Source organism: Planococcus citri, chromosome 1 (genome assembly GCF_950023065.1).
Source record: "Planococcus citri chromosome 1, ihPlaCitr1.1, whole genome shotgun sequence".
NCBI classification, from domain to species: Eukaryota; Metazoa; Arthropoda; class Insecta; order Hemiptera; family Pseudococcidae; genus Planococcus; species Planococcus citri.
In genome coordinates this window covers 24,119,008-24,136,278 of record NC_088677.1, presented here as the reverse complement: position 1 = coordinate 24,136,278, position 17,271 = coordinate 24,119,008, and the positions used below count along the sequence as shown (strand labels likewise).

Genomic DNA, 17,271 nt, shown 5'->3' with positions numbered 1-17,271 from the left:
TATTAGTCAATTAGGTATCAAGCATAGACCCTTTGACCAAAATTTCAGCTGCTGAAGTTCATGCAGTGGGGAGAAACGGCCATTTTTAGAATTTACAGAACAACTTTACCTGTATACGCAAAACTTCAAACGCTCGTCAAAAATCGAAAAATCAACTTCAGCAGCTGAAAATTGGGGGATAGGGGTTTTTTGAGGTCCTCTTTCCACCAGTCCAAGTTTCATTCAAATCGGAGATTATCATGTGGGAGGGTTCCCTTGTAAGAAAGTCACATGGGCGCGGCGCTAATTCATTTTATCGTGATTCTTCGGTGGCGGCGCAAGGTTGAAATATTGCCATAATCTAATCAGCAAAATTCGAAAACAAGCATTTTTCATGTGAATATAACTCGATGCCTTCGAATCCTAGACTAGACAAACACACATATATGCACTCAGGATACTTTGCCTACTCGCTAGTTAGAAGGCGAAATCCTAGGATATTTTCATTTAATTTAAGAACCCGAGGAATGAAGATTAATCTCGTAACTTTATTTGAGTGTTGCCTGGAAGAAAGACGAAGGTAAGACATTATCTGAATAAAATGTTTTTTCAGGTTGTAAAAACCTATCATTTTCAAAAATGGCGAGGTTCCAAGAATTTCATTCACTAAGTACCACTGAGCGCTCTCCTCACTTTAAATATTCAAGTTTACTTCAACTGGACAGTCGCACAATTAAGCGCAAGTGCCCCTGAAGTGTGATTTTTGCTCAAAATTGACACAAAAATTGTTACGCAAAATTTTTGAAAATTGATAAGGGAAGGTTTTTCGAGTCATTGTGCCAATGTTTCGAGTTGGATTTCGCTCTAACTCAAAATTGAGCCCGGGGGAGGGGATCTAGACATTTTCAAAAATACAGGGTGAAGAGTTGAAACAAACCTCCTGAAAAGTTTCTGAAGATATTTTTTCGAAAATAGATTTATAAGTTATTTTCTACTCCATATTATGACCGACCATGTTCGAACTCCAATAAAAGAATAACTGCGATCGAAATTCGATCAATGAATCCCAAAAATCGACTTGATTTTCGATTACATTTTGGATTTGTTTCGTATTGTTTCATCACATCTTAGTTTTTCTTTTTATTTGGCAGAAATAGACCACAGTTACGTTGAAAATCGATTTTTCATTTTCGATCATGAAGAGCAATCGATTTTGAAAAGGATGATCAAGAAGTTTAATGGAGTAATGGAGAAGTTGATTGTTTTGATTTTTCAAAAGAGAACTGCAAAAGGAATCGTGTGAGTACAATATTGTTTAGACAAGATGAATCTGCCCCCCCCCCCAAACCGCGATTCCTCCCCCAAGAGAACTTTATTCGATTTCCAATCACAGAAGGAATCCAATTCTCGCGATTTTCATGCGATTTTTTTTGGCAATTCGAATCGCTTCATCTCCGAAAATTTTAACCCAAATTGATTACTCGCAAGACTTTTTGGAAATTCTCAAAAATCATGACCCAATTTTGGGCTCAGAAATCTTTAAAAAATGCCCAAAAAACATTTTTATTGAAACGCTTCTATTATTTCAATATTTAGGTAGGTAACAAGGTAACTTTTTAATAGGTAGGTAATTCGAAAACAGTTTATTTTTACTCGAAATTGCTGGGAGAAAATGGCAAAACATATCAGAAAACTTATTTCTAAAACTGAGAGAGTATTTTAAAATACAGTGGTGCCAATTTTTGGTTATTATTGTCAATTTCAAAAAAAATCAAGAAAAATAACCAGAAATGACCACCAAAAAAAATCATAATATTTTTTTAAAAACATTTTCTCTTTGAGGAGCCATTTTCATATCCTCCATCAGCTGAAATTTTTTCTGGTTGACTGTCAGCTCAAAATGAAGGTTTGCGCTCAATTTGATCAAATTCCTTCGACTTTTTTAAAGCGATCCATCCTAATCTTACATTAAGCGAAAAATAATGATTCGCAGAAAAGCAAATACATTTCTATCATCAGTTACCTCCACTAGAAAACTTTCAATTTCGCCAAATTTTGTGTCATATTTCTGTCCGATTTCCGACAAGATTTTTGGACTTGATAAAATAAATCATCTCCTTGCGACCTTTTTGACGATATCAGCAAAAACAGGATTTTTTCAGCAATCTTGGCAAGAACAGGACTGCTTGATAATTTTGGAAAAAATTGGCCCTTTTTGACAATTTTACCAAAAATGAACACTTGTGGAGGGAGAAATATTCGGAAAAACCCAAAAACTACCATAAAACAAAAAATTAAATTTTTCATTTTGAAGTTTTTGATTTTTCACCAAGAATTCAAAAATGAAGATTTTTGAATCTTGATTTCTTGAAGATAAGAAAATATAGACTAATTCAAATCCTCTTTGGCCATCTGGATATCGGGTTCATGCACTCTCGTTCTGGTGGAATAATTGGTGATGGAAATATAAGATATCTCTCGCGATTCTATGCTAACTCAGTGAGATCTCAGGATCGTACGAATCGCGGATGTAAAATGGGTTCCCTCCCCAATGTTTACATATTTATAATACGTGGGGTTAAAGCTGGAGTTATTTGAAGATTGAGCTAAGTTAAGATGGAACTTACGACGGAATGATATATTGTTGGTAAAGTTGGAAATATTCATTGAATTCTCAAAGTCACAAAAGTTGAATAAAAGTCCAAGACAAATTCACATTTAGGACATTTATTCTTATACTTAAGGGATAAAACAAAGACAAATAAAAAGGATCGCAACCCTGGGGAATTCTGGGAATACTTAAAAACTAGGAGCAACAAAAAGGAAAATAAATATTAAAAAAAGAAAAAAGAAAGGAAGACACCCTGAGCGATGCGTCTGAACTTAAAACTAAAATGCACGTCCTGAGCGATACGCCATTTTCAAACAAAAAAGAAAATAAAGAAAGACAATGTGAGCCAAGGTCTCGAAACTTAAGATTAAAGTTGGAATGTGAACCAAGGCAACTTGTGATTAAAACCTATCTCTAGCCTTTCAAAGAGTGATCCAAGACAGCTGAAGATGCACTAATTGACCCATTGGGACTTAACTTGAGAAACAAAGTCATCGCAGATGAAGACTAAGTCCGAGGCTGCAGACGCCAAAATTCATCAAAGTCCAATAAATCACGAACTGAAGGAAACTAAAGCTGGAAACAGTAGGAACTACAGTTGGAAATATTGATCTAAAGATGGATTTATTGGTCTCTTCTGGCTAATGGGCTCCAGCCCATTAGCGGAGATGGAAGTAAAGTTGGAACTATACTTGGCGGCGTCGATGTCTGCAGTCCTGCCAGAATTGTCTCGGATCAGCTCTTTTATAACTGCGCTTTTACGAGAAATTGGGCGGGGAAAGGCAACATAGTCAGTGGCGCACGCGCTCAACGCTTCTAGCGGCGCTAACATTCGCGGCTGGCGCTAGATTACGTCATATTCGATTATACTCGGCAATATTCGTGTTGAACTGGTTTTTCATTGGCTATTATCGCGAGAGTGGTGGATAGCTTGGCGCCACCACCTAAAAAACGATGATGTAATCGAGTATAATCGGATGTATTCGATAATTGCTTGATTATTATTGGACGTAAGCGCCACCACCACTGAGTAGGAAGTTTTAATTGCCGCGGCTTGGTCACTGACGTCATAATTGGTCACTAAAATGATCGAAAATCTGTCGCTTAGGGGGTAGGAAAATATACTGCTGCTGTAGCGAATGAGAATTTTCCTCCCAGTTAAGAGAATGGAAAATTTTCTCCCATTAAGGTGACTGAACTTTTCATAAATAAATTTCTCCCAGTGTAGGTGACGGGTAAAAATATTTTTCTCCCACATAAGTGGAAGAAATGCGTGTATTTTTCTCCCACTACACACTTTGACAATTTTGATAGAATTTTTAACAATTGTACCAAAAATGGACACTTTTTGATTTTTTTCCCAAAAATTGCACTTTTTGAAATTCCTCACCTCCCCTTAAAAAAAGTGACCCTTTTCGACAATTTTACCAAAAATGAACACTATTTCACAATTTTGAGAAAAATGACACTTTTTAACAATTGTGCAAAAAATGGGCACTTTTGGACTACTTTTCCAAAAATTGACCATTTTCAACAATTTTACTAAAAATGAACTTTTTTTTTGAAAATTTTGACAAAAATAGACACTCTAACAATTGTTGGCACTATTTGGCTATTTTTCCAAAAATTTGACGCTTTTTGACATTCCCTACCCCCTCCTAAAAAAATTGACCTTTTCTGATAATTTCACCAATAATGAATACGTTTTGAAAATTTTGACAAAAATGGACACTCTTTAATAATTGTGCAAAACATGGGTACATTTTGACTATTTTTCAAAAAATTACACTTTTTGATGTTCCTCACCTCCACTTTAAAAAATTGACCCTTTTTGACAATTTTACCAAAAATGAACACTTTTTGACAATTTTGAGAAAAATGACACTCTTTAACAATTATGCAAAAAAAGGGCACTTTTCGGCTATTTTCCCAAAAATTGACACTTTTTGACATTTTCTACCTTTTCTTAAAAGTTGACTGTTTTTGACAATTTTGTAAAAAATGGACACTTTAACAATTGTGGACACTTTTTGACTATTTTTCCACAAATTGACGCTTTTTGACATTCCCAACCCCCTCCTAAGAAAATTGACTTTTTTTCACAATTTTACCACCCTTTTTGACAATTTTGACAAAAATGGACACTTTTTAACGATTGCGCCAGAAATTGTCATTTCCTGACTATTTTTCCAAAAATTGACGCTTCTTGACATTCCCAACCCCCTCCTAAGAAAATTGACTTTTTTTCACAATTTTACCACCCTTTTTGACAATTTTGACAAAAATGGACACTTTTTAACGATTGCGCCAGAAATTGTCATTTCCTGACTATTTTTCCAAAAATTGACGCTTCTTGACATTCCCAACCCCCTTCTAAGGAAATTGACTTTTTTTGACAATTTTACCACCCTTTTTGACAATTTTGACAAAAATGGACACTTTTTAACGATTGCGCCAGAAACTGACATTTCCTGACTATTTTTCCAAAAATTGACGCTTTTTGACATTGCCCACCCCCTCCAAAAAAATTGGCCCTTTTTGACAATTTTATCAAAAATGAACTTTTTTTGACAATTTTGACAAAAATAGGCACTTTTTAATCATTGCGCCAAAAATTGACATTTCCTGCATATTTTTTCAAAAATTGACGCTTTTTGACATTCACCAGCCCCTCTTTAAAAAAATGACTCTTTTTAACAATTTTGCCAAAAATGAACTTTTTCGAGAATTTTCACAAAAATGGCCACTCTAACAATTATGGGCACTCTTTGAATATTTTTCCAAAAATTTACACTTTTTGACATTCCTCAACCACCCCAAAAAAATCGACCCTTTTTAACAATTTTACCAAAAATAAACTTTTTTGACAATATGAGAAAAATTGAAACTTTTTAACAATCTTGCCCAAAATTGACATTTCTTTGACTATTTTTTCAAAAATTGACGCGTTTTGACATTCACTAGCCCCTCTAAAAAAAATACACCTTTTTGACAATTTTACCAAAAATGAACTGAGCACTTTTTGACAATTTTGAGAAAAATGGACACTTTTTAATGATTGCGCCAAAAATGGACGTCTCCTGACTATTTTTCCAAAAATTGACGCTTTTTGACATTGCCCAACCGCTCCAAAAAAATTCGACCCTTTTTGATAATTTTACCAAAAATGAATACTTTTTGAGAATTTTGATAAAAATGGATATACTAGCTCCTTTAACAATTGTGCCAAAACTATTTTACCAAAAATTGATGCTTTTTCACACACCTTTCCCCCTTCCCCCATCCAAAAGAAATTACACTATTTGACAACTTTTCCTAAAAATTGACACTTTTGACTTGGGCAAATTTGGCAAAAAATAGGACTTTTGTTTGATAATTTTGGAACAAAAATACGTAAGACTTTATAAACGCCAAAATTAATTATTTTTGATGTTTAAGGTGGGGAGGAGGGAGGTGGAACAAAAAATTAGGTATTTGAAGCTTTCAAGAATTAGAGTGCCCCCCCCCCTCCAAAAAGGACCTGCTTATCTCACAAGAGAAATTTGTAGTGCCTGACGCCATTTTTCATTGATGAAAAATACTGCTGTGCTTATCAGCTAAATTATTGTCCTTGTTAAACCACATTTTATCGTTGAAATGACTATCTTGTAAACCACCCTAGCAAAAATCTGTCACTTTTTTGAATTCTCCAGAATTTGACATCATGTGGCATGCAGAGTTGCAGTGTTTTTTTTTTCTTGTTGAGCTTTTTATGGTACCTAAATGAAACTTTTGAAACATCCACACAATTATTCAGTTGATCAATGCTATACCTACATTTCACTTATCATTCAACGATTAAAAATTTGATGAGAATGAATCCTCACCCTTGCTAAAGAATTCACCTAATGTGAGGACAAGGTTAAGAACCTTGTACGAATGCTGTGTATAAGGGCATTTACACGTACCTATAGGCCTACATGGGAACCTACATGACTATCACACGATGTCAATGTCGCAACATCTACACAAAAGATGCAGACACAGCACATTTCATCCTTCATCACATTCCGGTTCCCATATAGGTATTTCGCCATTGGTAAGCAGCTGCAAGAACAGCGAAAGCAAACTCGGTTCGAAATCGGATGGAACTAGTCGAGTCGAGCTAACCTTTGAGAACCAGGATCCAGCTGACAAATTAATATTAATATTAGTGAACTGTTTCAAGATATGAGAATTAAACTGCCTAAATTAAAAGTATCCAGACACCAGAGGACCAGACGATGAGAGAGGAACAATAATGAAGATGAAGATACACTATTATGGATTCGTCAACAACACCACATTAAAAAGTACATTGGTCTTTGCTTTTGCGCTAGTGCTCAGTGCTGTATCTATGTACTACAATACTACAAAGTACTTAATTTTCATTAGGTTTATAGGTTTAAAACCAATTACACGCTCGCATCCACTACACAGTCTGTATTGGGCCTATACAAAGCAGCACATTGTGCTTAATGAGGTACGACGACAAGTCGACAACGACTATAATCGTAATTTATTCATAATTTATCATAATAATAATTCACGATCATATAATACCAATGTACATACAACAGACAAGACAACTGTGTGCTGTGTGAGTCGGCGTACTCGCGAGTCGCGATCGGCGATGTACCGTGTACCTCGTCGCCGTCATCGCCATCATCGCCAGCGCTCAGCGACGTCGACGTCAACGTGTCATCGGCATTCTGCACGTGCTCGCGCCCATAGCACGCTCATGGGGGCCATAACATACCGCGTAAGTCTCGTAAAAATTTATACGCGAGTATAGCGGCATAGCATCGTGGATCGGCGGGCTGGGGCTAGTCGCCAGTAGCGTAGTGGTAGCCGCAGCCGAACGACGTGAATTTGTGTGTGGACGCGACTTAGCAGCACGAGCCGAAATCGAAACATGGCTACCAAGACGCAAGAGGCGGGACCAGCGCCAATAAACAACATGCATCCAGTATAATTTCATATGTATGTATGTATCGTGTAGCAGATAATGTAATTCTTATTGTATAGGATAGGTTTGCACTATTGCAATAATACATAATTGTGACTTGGACATTCTACGTACTCTGTGTGCTGCTGGGACATACCTACCTACCTACTTAAGGAAGAGACTGGTGCATTCGTCGTACGACCCAAAAGAGTCTCTCAAACGTGATCGTGGTATTCTCTGATTCGAATTTTTGTGAATGTGAAGTGAACGTAGAATTTGTTTAGAGTAGTATTGGTGTAGCGTGCGTTGTTAAAGTAAACTGCAGTAATTTGTTCAGTTTATAGTACTCTCTTTGGTGGCATGTGATGTAATTTTTATTCACTCTCGGGCTCGTTCATCTCGTACATCGTAAACTGGCATGCTCGGTTATATAGTGTTCGTGCTCTGCTATTCGCTCTTTCATCAATCCACCAAATACCTATTGTGAATTGGCTGCTGGATCCAGGATACCCTACTCGAGCTTCGTAAGCTACTCATTCATCAACTTATATACCTACCAAACCTACCTACTCTACCTTGTAAGTATTCCTGGCACTATTTCACCTATTTTTTAAGTATCAAAGATGCTGACTATAGCATTAAAATCAGCCAATCGGTATTGATTACCCTACAGACACCTAGGAAGGTTTCATCCTTGATCTTTAAGACTTCTCAGTCAACTCACTAAACTAGGTAGGTACCTAATCATCCCCCAGGCCTACACAATTTATAATTTATCGCTAACTGCTAACTCGACTTGTAAAACCTAATCCAATATCGTAATAATCACGATTTATTTTTCAAACAAAAAAAAAAACTTGAAATACGTAAAATTTTAATATACGAAATATCATCACAGAGAGCAAACACAAAGCACATCACACAAAAAACGTATGTAACTCGTTAGTGGTTGCTGGTACCTACTCTCACAGCAAGTAGCATCAACTGCCAACTGGTACCGGACTAGGACTGGGACTGCCACTGATGTCTGTGTTCTGTCTGTCTGTCTATGTGTAATTGTGTACTAGACTGTAATATACATTGCGTACGTTTGTGTGGGTGTGCACGTGTGCGTTTTTTTTCTCTGATAAAAAAAACTATATACGAGTACGAGCATCGAAAGCGAAGCGCCTCATCTCGCGTACAAACCGTTATCGTTGTGTGCTATTGTTAGCCTATTTTAATTCGAGTTTTTTTTTCGTTTTTTTATTCGATTCGCGATTCGTATTTTTAAGTTAAAAAAAAAAAATCATGCTGGCAAATTGGTCGAATATGGCGTTTCGCGGATGCTGGTGAATGGTGATGGTCGAGTCGCCGCCAAGATGCCCCCGGGCTCCATTTTGATGGTTATATGCATTTGTGACGTATGTGTAGTGGAATAATTTGCCCGCCAATTGATCAAGTTGGCTCATCGAACCTGCCCTTCATCTGATTGGTTTCATGGTTTCGTTATCTCAAATACACATACGAGTACGAGTAGTTGTAATAGAGTTATGAATTGCGACTGCGAGGTACGTTCAACTCGTATTTTGTGTCGATATATCATTGATATATTAATAGAGTAATTAAATTACATGATAATGAAGAATGAATGGCGAAAATGCCATTGAACGCGTGTGTTCCGGCTTTGACTTGTGTCTTATTCTGAGAATTCGAATTCGTATATTTTGGGTGATGAAGTATTATTATAGGTACCTATCGATGTTGTATCCAATTATATTGTATCGTTTATATGTCCAGTCTCCGAGTCCAAATGCCTCGAGAATTGGTGATTCAAAATCATTATAATCTTACCGAAAGCATTGTATGGGATTAAAACCTATCGTGTGATCCCATTGTTGATTTCAAATCTGTAAGCGAAGCTCGAAGCTTCAGGAGTAATATAGTGTCAATGTGTCATTGCACTTCATTTCCATCTCACAAAGGAATCTTTTGAACTGGCACTCTTCGATTTGAGGAAAAGAGAACCATATCGAAAGAGTAGAAATGTCTTAAAACACCTATACAACTCAAATTTCACGTCCATAAATTTATTTTTGTATTTTTGGCGAATTTTGAAAATTTGAATATCTACATACTTATTTGAAAAAATCCAAAAAAATTAATTCAAGGGCAATGTTTGCATTTTTTCAAATGAAAATCAAGAGTTTTTGAGCCTCACAGACCAATAACCACTTATTTTAAGCCCTGTTTTCGGGACAGGTGATCGTGTAGATAATACCGGACGATATCTTTGCAGAAAACTCGCTTGTTGCATACTTTTTTGAAAATTGTATTTTTTTTCCAACTTTTTTTAGAATTTACAGAATTGGCCAAAAATTCACTTTTGAACTGGCATTTGTGAAAGGGTACCCCCGGATAAGATAGGCAAAATGCCCTTAACCTCGGATTTCGATGAAACTCACAGGATATGTTTAGTACCCCCAAAAAATAATTTTGGGCCCATAACCCGCTCCCCACCCCACCCCCCTCAGGCAGGGGGGCCAAAAAACGCGTTTTTCAGGGGGAAAATTCTGCATCAGCGAGTAATTGAGGTAAATTTATTCTGTAAACGAATATAGTTAGAGGATACATGGGGGTACCTCTCTGAATTTTTTCAGAATTTTTCATCGCATGGGGGGAGAAGGAGGGACAAAAGAAAACTTTAAATCGACATTACTCCGGAACGAAAAAACATACCAAAACGATTTTTTCGTCAAATATGTATTTTTAGGTCTACTTTCTATAGAAATCATCACCCGGCCATTTGGAGTGGTGGGTCAAGCTCAAAAGCTCAAAAAACTCTCAAAAAACCACGTTTTTTACGTTTTTCTCCAAAAATATGGACAAATGGCCGAAATCGAAGAGAACCAAGTTGTTCAGCGTGAAATTTTACCTCAGAATGGGTAATTGAAAATTCATTTATACCGCGCGATCGTATGGTAAAACTACACGCGCAGAAGTATTTTTGCTTATATGTATGTATCAAGATAGCTAAAAGGGTATTCCTGAGTAAAATAGGTAAAATGCCCCTGTCCTCAGATTTCTGAAACTTTGATGAAACATCGTTGGGTACCTTTAAACAAAATATTGGAGTCAAAAAAAATTCCCCCACCCCACCTCCCTTGCTCACAATAGCGAAAAAACGTTTTTTTTGTGGGAGGGATCATGCTTCAACGAGTTTTGAAAAAAAATCAGTATTCACTCAAAATATGTACTTAAAGAAGATATGAATCTAGCAACGTAATTTTTTGCAAAAATTGTTGGCTCCCCAGGGGGAAGATGACAAAAGAAAATTTGAAACTCCCCTATCTTCAAACCTAATTCAAGCACAAGAATTTTTTTTCAAAAATATATCAGCATGAGTACTATAATTGGTATTTTTTTTTCAAATTTTCCCTCCAGGTGGGCCATCTTCAAAAACTCAAAAAACACTCAAAATTGTGTTTTTTGAGTCACGGCACCACCAAAAAAAAGCGATTTGTAATTTTGCATTCTGACCTCCAAAAACAATAGAAAACCAACTAACTTCTCGAAACTCCAATTTTGGGGCCATAGGCACCCCCTCTCACAAATTTTGGGGCGAAAGTAGATTGACAATATGGGTATCGTTATCATATGAATCGAACTCGCTGAACACGAATATGAAGTTTGATTTGAAGTTGGATCCTCCTAACGGTCACATTGAGGAGAGAGTTTGTCCAAAAATTAGATTTTTTGTGAAAAATGCTTCATTATAGCGCAATTAACACCATGCAACTTCTTAATCAAGATTTTCTTGAATTACAAAGTATTTTTCAAGTACATAGTATCTTAACTCAAAACTATCAGAAAGGTTTCTTTTTGGTGTCGACCATTAAATTTTTATGTGAGTTACCTACCAAGTACATTGGAAACACAATAAAGTATACCTTTACCTAAGTAGTAGATTTGGTGGATCGCTAAATATTGGGGAAAAAACATGTGAATTTTTATCAATTGCAGCAAAAACTGTAATTTTGACTCATTTTGAGTTGAAAGTTGTACAGAAAAATTCTAGCTTTAGAAGTGCCCCTAAAAAAAGGAAAACATGAGACCTCAAAGCTGGGGGTATTTTCGAAAAAACCGTGTTTTTTCATTGTAGCCCCTGTACCCAATTTCTTTTGAGAAAAATGAAGACCCAGTCCCAAATAAAATTATTTGAGATTCTGCGTCCATTCTATGCTATTATTTTTAATTGTTATTGCTGATTTCGAAAAAGTAACTACCCACAATTTAGGAATTTTTTGCAATTTTTCTCGATTTTTTGAAACTTAAAATATTGGCGTCACTGCGTTCCAAAATATTTCCTCAGTTTCAGAAATAAATCTTTCAATGTTTCTTCTTCATTATAGCGAAACATTTGCGAAGAAAAGATTTTCAAAACACCAACTACTAATACCCCCCCCCCCAAAAAAAACTATTTGCAAATTTTCAATGGCTCAGTAGAACTCTAAAAGTGCACTTGGATTTTGACGGCATCCGCAATAGCATAGATCGACGCAGAATCTCAAATATGTATGTAGGTTTGTAGGTACTTTCATTATACTGTCTCCCCCATATATTTTAAGTGAATTCAGAATATATATTTTCTTTTTACAAAACTCGTTGAAGGATCTCCCTCCCCCCAAAAACGTTTTTTCACTATTGTGAGCAAGGGAGGTGAGGTGGGGGAATTTTTTTTGACTCCAATATTTTGTTTAAAGGTACCCAACGATGTTTCATCAAAGTTTCAGAAATCTGAGGACAGGGGCATTTTACCTATTTTACTCAGGAATACCCTTTTAGCTATCTTGATACATACATATAAGCAAAAATACTTCTGCGCGTGTAGTTTTACCATACGATCGCGCGGTATAAATGAATTTTCAATTACCCATTCTGAGGTAAAATTTCACGCTGAACAACTTGGTTCTCTTCGATTTCGGCCATTTGTCCATATTTTTGGAGAAAAACGTAAAAAACGTGGTTTTTTGAGAGTTTTTTGAGCTTTTGAGCTTGACCCACCACTCCAAATGGCCGGGTGATGATTTCTATAGAAAGTAGACCTAAAAATACATATTTGACGAAAAAATCGTTTTGGTATGTTTTTTCGTTCCGGAGTAATGTCGATTTAAAGTTTTCTTTTGTCCCTCCTTCTCCCCCCATGCGATGAAAAATTCTGAAAAAATTCAGAGAGGTACCCCCATGTATCCTCTAACTATATTCGTTTACAGAATAAATTTACCTCAATTACTCGCTGATGCAGAATTTTCCCCCTGAAAAACGCGTTTTTTGGCCCCCCTGCCTGAGGGGGGTGGGGTGGGGAGCGGGTTATGGGCCCAAAATTATTTTTTGGGGGTACTAAACATATCCTGTGAGTTTCATCGAAATCCGAGGTTAAGGGCATTTTGCCTATCTTATCCGGGGGTACCCTTTTGCACTATATCTACCTAAAATGATCGAATGGGTGCTTCATGAGCACCGATCAACGTTATAGGTTCACTTTTGGCATCTGTAGAATGATTTTGAAGTTCCTGGAAAAGATTGAAACGTCGCCGGAGGCTCCAGAATGGACCAAAACTAGTAACTTAATTGTTGATATGGGGGTGAGGGAGTTGAATTTGAAGGAATAATTCACATTAGTTCATTTCGTTCAAAAAAAAAATATATTAATGAATCGGTAAGTTTGGAAATCGTAATTGAAACAGGGTTTCGAAAATCCGCCAAAATTCCAAAAATGAACTTTTAGGAACTGAAATTTTGGTTACGGGGGTTTCAAGACATGCTCTTTCAATATAGGTAAAGAAAAACTCCCGAATCGCCGTTTTCCCGAAGCCCAAAATTCTCGAATCAAGTTTTCTCGAACCCATTTACTCAAAATGCACAATAATGCCGGCAAAATTCTGATCAGACTTTTAAAGAAGCCTCGTTTTGGTCGAAAATGCAAGAAAACCATACTTGATTCATCTAAATTTTCAAGGAAAATCTGTTTTTATACATTCAGAATCATCAAAATATAAATTGCCAAAAACTCTTGTTTTTTATCAAAATTTCAGGAAATACTTTTTTTGGCCATTTGCAGAAAGTCTTGCTTTTTTGTCGAAAAGAAAATTTTTCTTTTTTTGGGTCAAAATTGCAAAACAATTAATGTTACTTGCTTTACCGCAATCGCAAAAAATCTCATGTTTTGTAAAAACTGTAAAAAAAACATCAAAATTTCCACAAAAAAAGTTTTTTTATCGAAATTGCCAAAAAATCTAACTCTTTTTTGGTGCCAAAAATGCAGAAAATACCTTTTTTTTAATCGATTTTTATTCGAAAATTTTTGCTTTTTTGTACCACAAAAATGTGTTTTTTTGGTCAAAATTTGGTCAAAATTGCTGAAAAAATAGTTTTTTATCAAATTTTTAAAAAAACTCAAGTAAGTACAAGTACTTGGTGAAAAACTACCCAAATTTTGTCAAAATTTCAAAAAAAAAACGTGTTTTTTTATCGAAATTGCCAAAAAGTTTTGTTTTTTTCCCAACATTGCAGCAAATTCTTTTTTTTGTCGATTTTTCATAAAATTTTACTTTTTGTGCCAAAAAAATGCTTTTTTAAAAATTTCTAAACATAAATTGGGTTTTTTATCAAAATTTAAAAAAGCAACTTTAGTACCTACTTTGTTGTAAAAATTGTAAAAAACTACCCATGTTTTGTCAAAATTTAAAAAAAAAAAAAAAAAAAACTTTAAGTACTTAGTGTTGTTTTTTTTGCCAAAGTGCAGAAAACCCTTTTTTTGGTCAATTTTTTGTAGAACATTTTACTTTTTGTGCCAAAAAGTGCTTTTTAAAATTTTTTTTAAAAAAGTGGTTTTGTATCAAAATCTCTAAAAAAAACTTGAGTACTTACTTTGTTGTAAAAAATGTTAAAAAACTGTTTTTCTATCAAAATTCCCAAAAAGTCTTATTTTTCCCCAAAATTCTGGGAATAACAACTTTTTTTTGGATCCAAATTTTCAGAAAATCTTTCTTTCCTTCTCAAAACAATCAGTTTTTTGTCGTCAAAATTGCAAACAAAAATCAATTTTTCATCAAAATTCCAAAAAAATTGGTTTTTGTAAAAAATGCAAAAAATTCTACTCATTTGTAAAAACTGTATACCTAAAATACCCACGTTTAGTAAAAATTTTCAACACAAAAACTATTTTTCTATCAGGCCCGCAAGTAGTTGAATGGGTGCGAGAGAGAAGAGAGAGAAGCAAGAGAGAGAAAGAATGCGAGTCAAGAAAGCAACACGAACACCAAGTTAACAAGAGAGATGTTATTTGGTTGTAGATATTTACAAGACTATTTTCTAAGCTGAATACAGCTTATATATATATAAAAACCCTTAATTCTATTAACCAATAGAAAAGAAGCTAGCCTGTAACCTTTTTTCGATAACGTTGTTTTGTAATGTAGATTGTGTCTTGTTTTTTTCAAAATTGCGGTAAAAACCTTCAATGTAAAATTTTTTTGAAAATCTTGCTTTTTTGACGCAAAAACTACTTGTTTTTTTTTATCAACATAGCAAAAAAAACAGTTTTTTTTTTCAATACAGAAAATCTGTTTTTTTTTAACTTGCAAAACACTATTTTTTTTTCAGAATCCTTAAAAATTTTACCTACTTTTTTGTGAAAATTGCAAAAATAGCCTACCTTTTTGTGAATATTATAAATATAAATTAGATGTATGCTTTATGAGAACTTCCAAAAATACCTCTTTTTCTATCAAAATGACCAAAAAGGCTGTTTTTTTCTGGCCAAAATTGCAATAAAGACTTTAAGAAAATCTTACTTCTTTTGTTGCACAAAATCCGTTTTTTTTTTGGTCAAAATTACGAAAAAAATACCAGTTTTTCGTCAAAATTCCAAAAGACTATAAGGTGCACCGGGGGAAGTTGGAATTTGGGGTAAGTTAGAAAACTTGCTCTAGCGCCTAGAGGTTTATATCTGGCGAAGTGCCACTAAAGGTGACTTGAGGGTACTACCCCTACTTCATCACGGCATAAAAATTTTCGCCATTCAGTTTCATTTTAGATGTCTTTGGTTCAATTGTATTTTGTTGTTGTTTTGAACTTATTTTGAATTTGGTCTAAAATACAGACTTTCTATATCTTAGTTTTTCGCATATAGCGGACGAACCGTGCGTCCTAGTGAAAATCTGATGAGAGTGATCTCAAAGAGAATTAAATTCTCTACAATTTTGTTTCTGTGCAATTTTTCTAGGACGCTCGGTTTGTGATCTACGCCTCTGCAGAGTTTAGCCTGTTCTGACTTCCCCCAATTGGGGTAAGTCAGCACAGTTTATATTTTATTCCACTGAGCGAAAGCTACTGTGTCAATCGCGCTCAAATTTTCACCATAGGTTAAGAACCCTTATGGGAACCTACATAATAAATTTGATCCATATTGGTTCATTAGAAGGGGAGTAACAGCTGGTCAAAGTTGAAATTGCGAAAAATCATTCTGACTTGCCCCGGTGCACCTTACTTCTTTTGTAAAAGCTGTAATAAAAGACCCAACATGTCGACAGTAGCTAATTCTTTACAAAAATACTACCAAAACAGATATCCCAACTGGCTGAGAAATTTTTGAACCAGACACTGCTAAATCGAAAAAACATTCAAGGAATAATTAAAATTTCTGGTGTTGAAGTACATTTTTCAATTTTTAGTGGATTTTTCAAAAACCAAAATTTTGAAAAGAAAATCACCAAATCGACTTGGGAAATTCAAATTTGGAATGTACCCTCTTTTTGACTCCTGAAATCGATTGGAAACGTTTTCAAATCGTTTTGAGCCAATCTGGATCCTTCAGTAGATTTTGGAGAGCTGGAATTTTTCATAAAATTTCACCCAATGAAATTGGAGTGCTGAAATTCACTTTACTTCTCTATCTCATTCTCAACAATATAATAAGTCAAAATTGAAAGTGGTTTCATGCCGTTCTGTAACCTCTAGTCATATTTTGTTGATTCCAGTTCTCGAAAAAGATACCTGAAATGTATTCAGTTCAACTTTAGCACGAATTTAAACGCGATTGGCGCTAGTCAGTGACCCACTCGACCAATTTATTTCTCAAATTATGGACAATCGGATGCATTTTTCGCAAATTCGGGACATTTTGAAAACTTTGGACATTCGACTGGTTTTCTACAGGAATTTTCAAATAACTCCAGACCGACTAGATACGACGAGTATTAACTTGATCCAGGAAATTTGGTGCTGCGAATTCGCTTCATCCAGTAATTCTCAAAAATACTACCCCGATGCACGATGTTGGATATTTCTTAAAGTTGAAAAGCAAATTAAGAAAAATTCGACTCGAATAATCAAGCTTCATTAAATTTGCAGCCTCTTCTTCTAGTATTTCTGTTTGTCACTTTCTTCGGTCTTCGATGTCATGTGAAAATCATAAGTGTACAAACAGTTCTTAATAAAAACGAAATTAATTAAGTAACTATGACTCAATCAACAAATGTAAATTTCATCGTCTATTTTTAATATGCAAACTATTGCACATGTGACTCGTTTCATGAAAATGCAATAAAAGCGGTTAAACTCGCATTTTAGTTACAATAAATTCCCTCCGATAAATTTGCATACATCAGTATTTTCCATCATTTTTTCCATATTACATATTATGTATTTTGCTGATATTCTAGGTAGGTAGAGG

The 17,271-nt window shown here is 35.2% G+C and overlaps 1 protein-coding gene across 4 annotated transcripts in view; it reads left to right on the top strand.

The window, feature by feature from the left end:
• Window positions 1-7,438: 7,438 nt before the first annotated feature.
• The window catches only part of LOC135850000 (A disintegrin and metalloproteinase with thrombospondin motifs 9-like), a 41,649-nt gene continuing 31,816 nt past the window's right edge, over window positions 7,439-17,271 (top strand). For 2 of the 4 annotated variants that reach the window (XM_065370677.1, XM_065370679.1), the window contains exon 1: window positions 7,439-8,134. The gene's annotated coding sequence lies outside the window, so the exon portion shown is untranslated. Of the gene's footprint in view, window positions 8,135-8,897; window positions 9,107-16,576; window positions 16,841-17,271 lie in introns of those variants that run through there. The other 2 variants (XM_065370678.1, XM_065370681.1) reach the window with 2 other exon arrangements.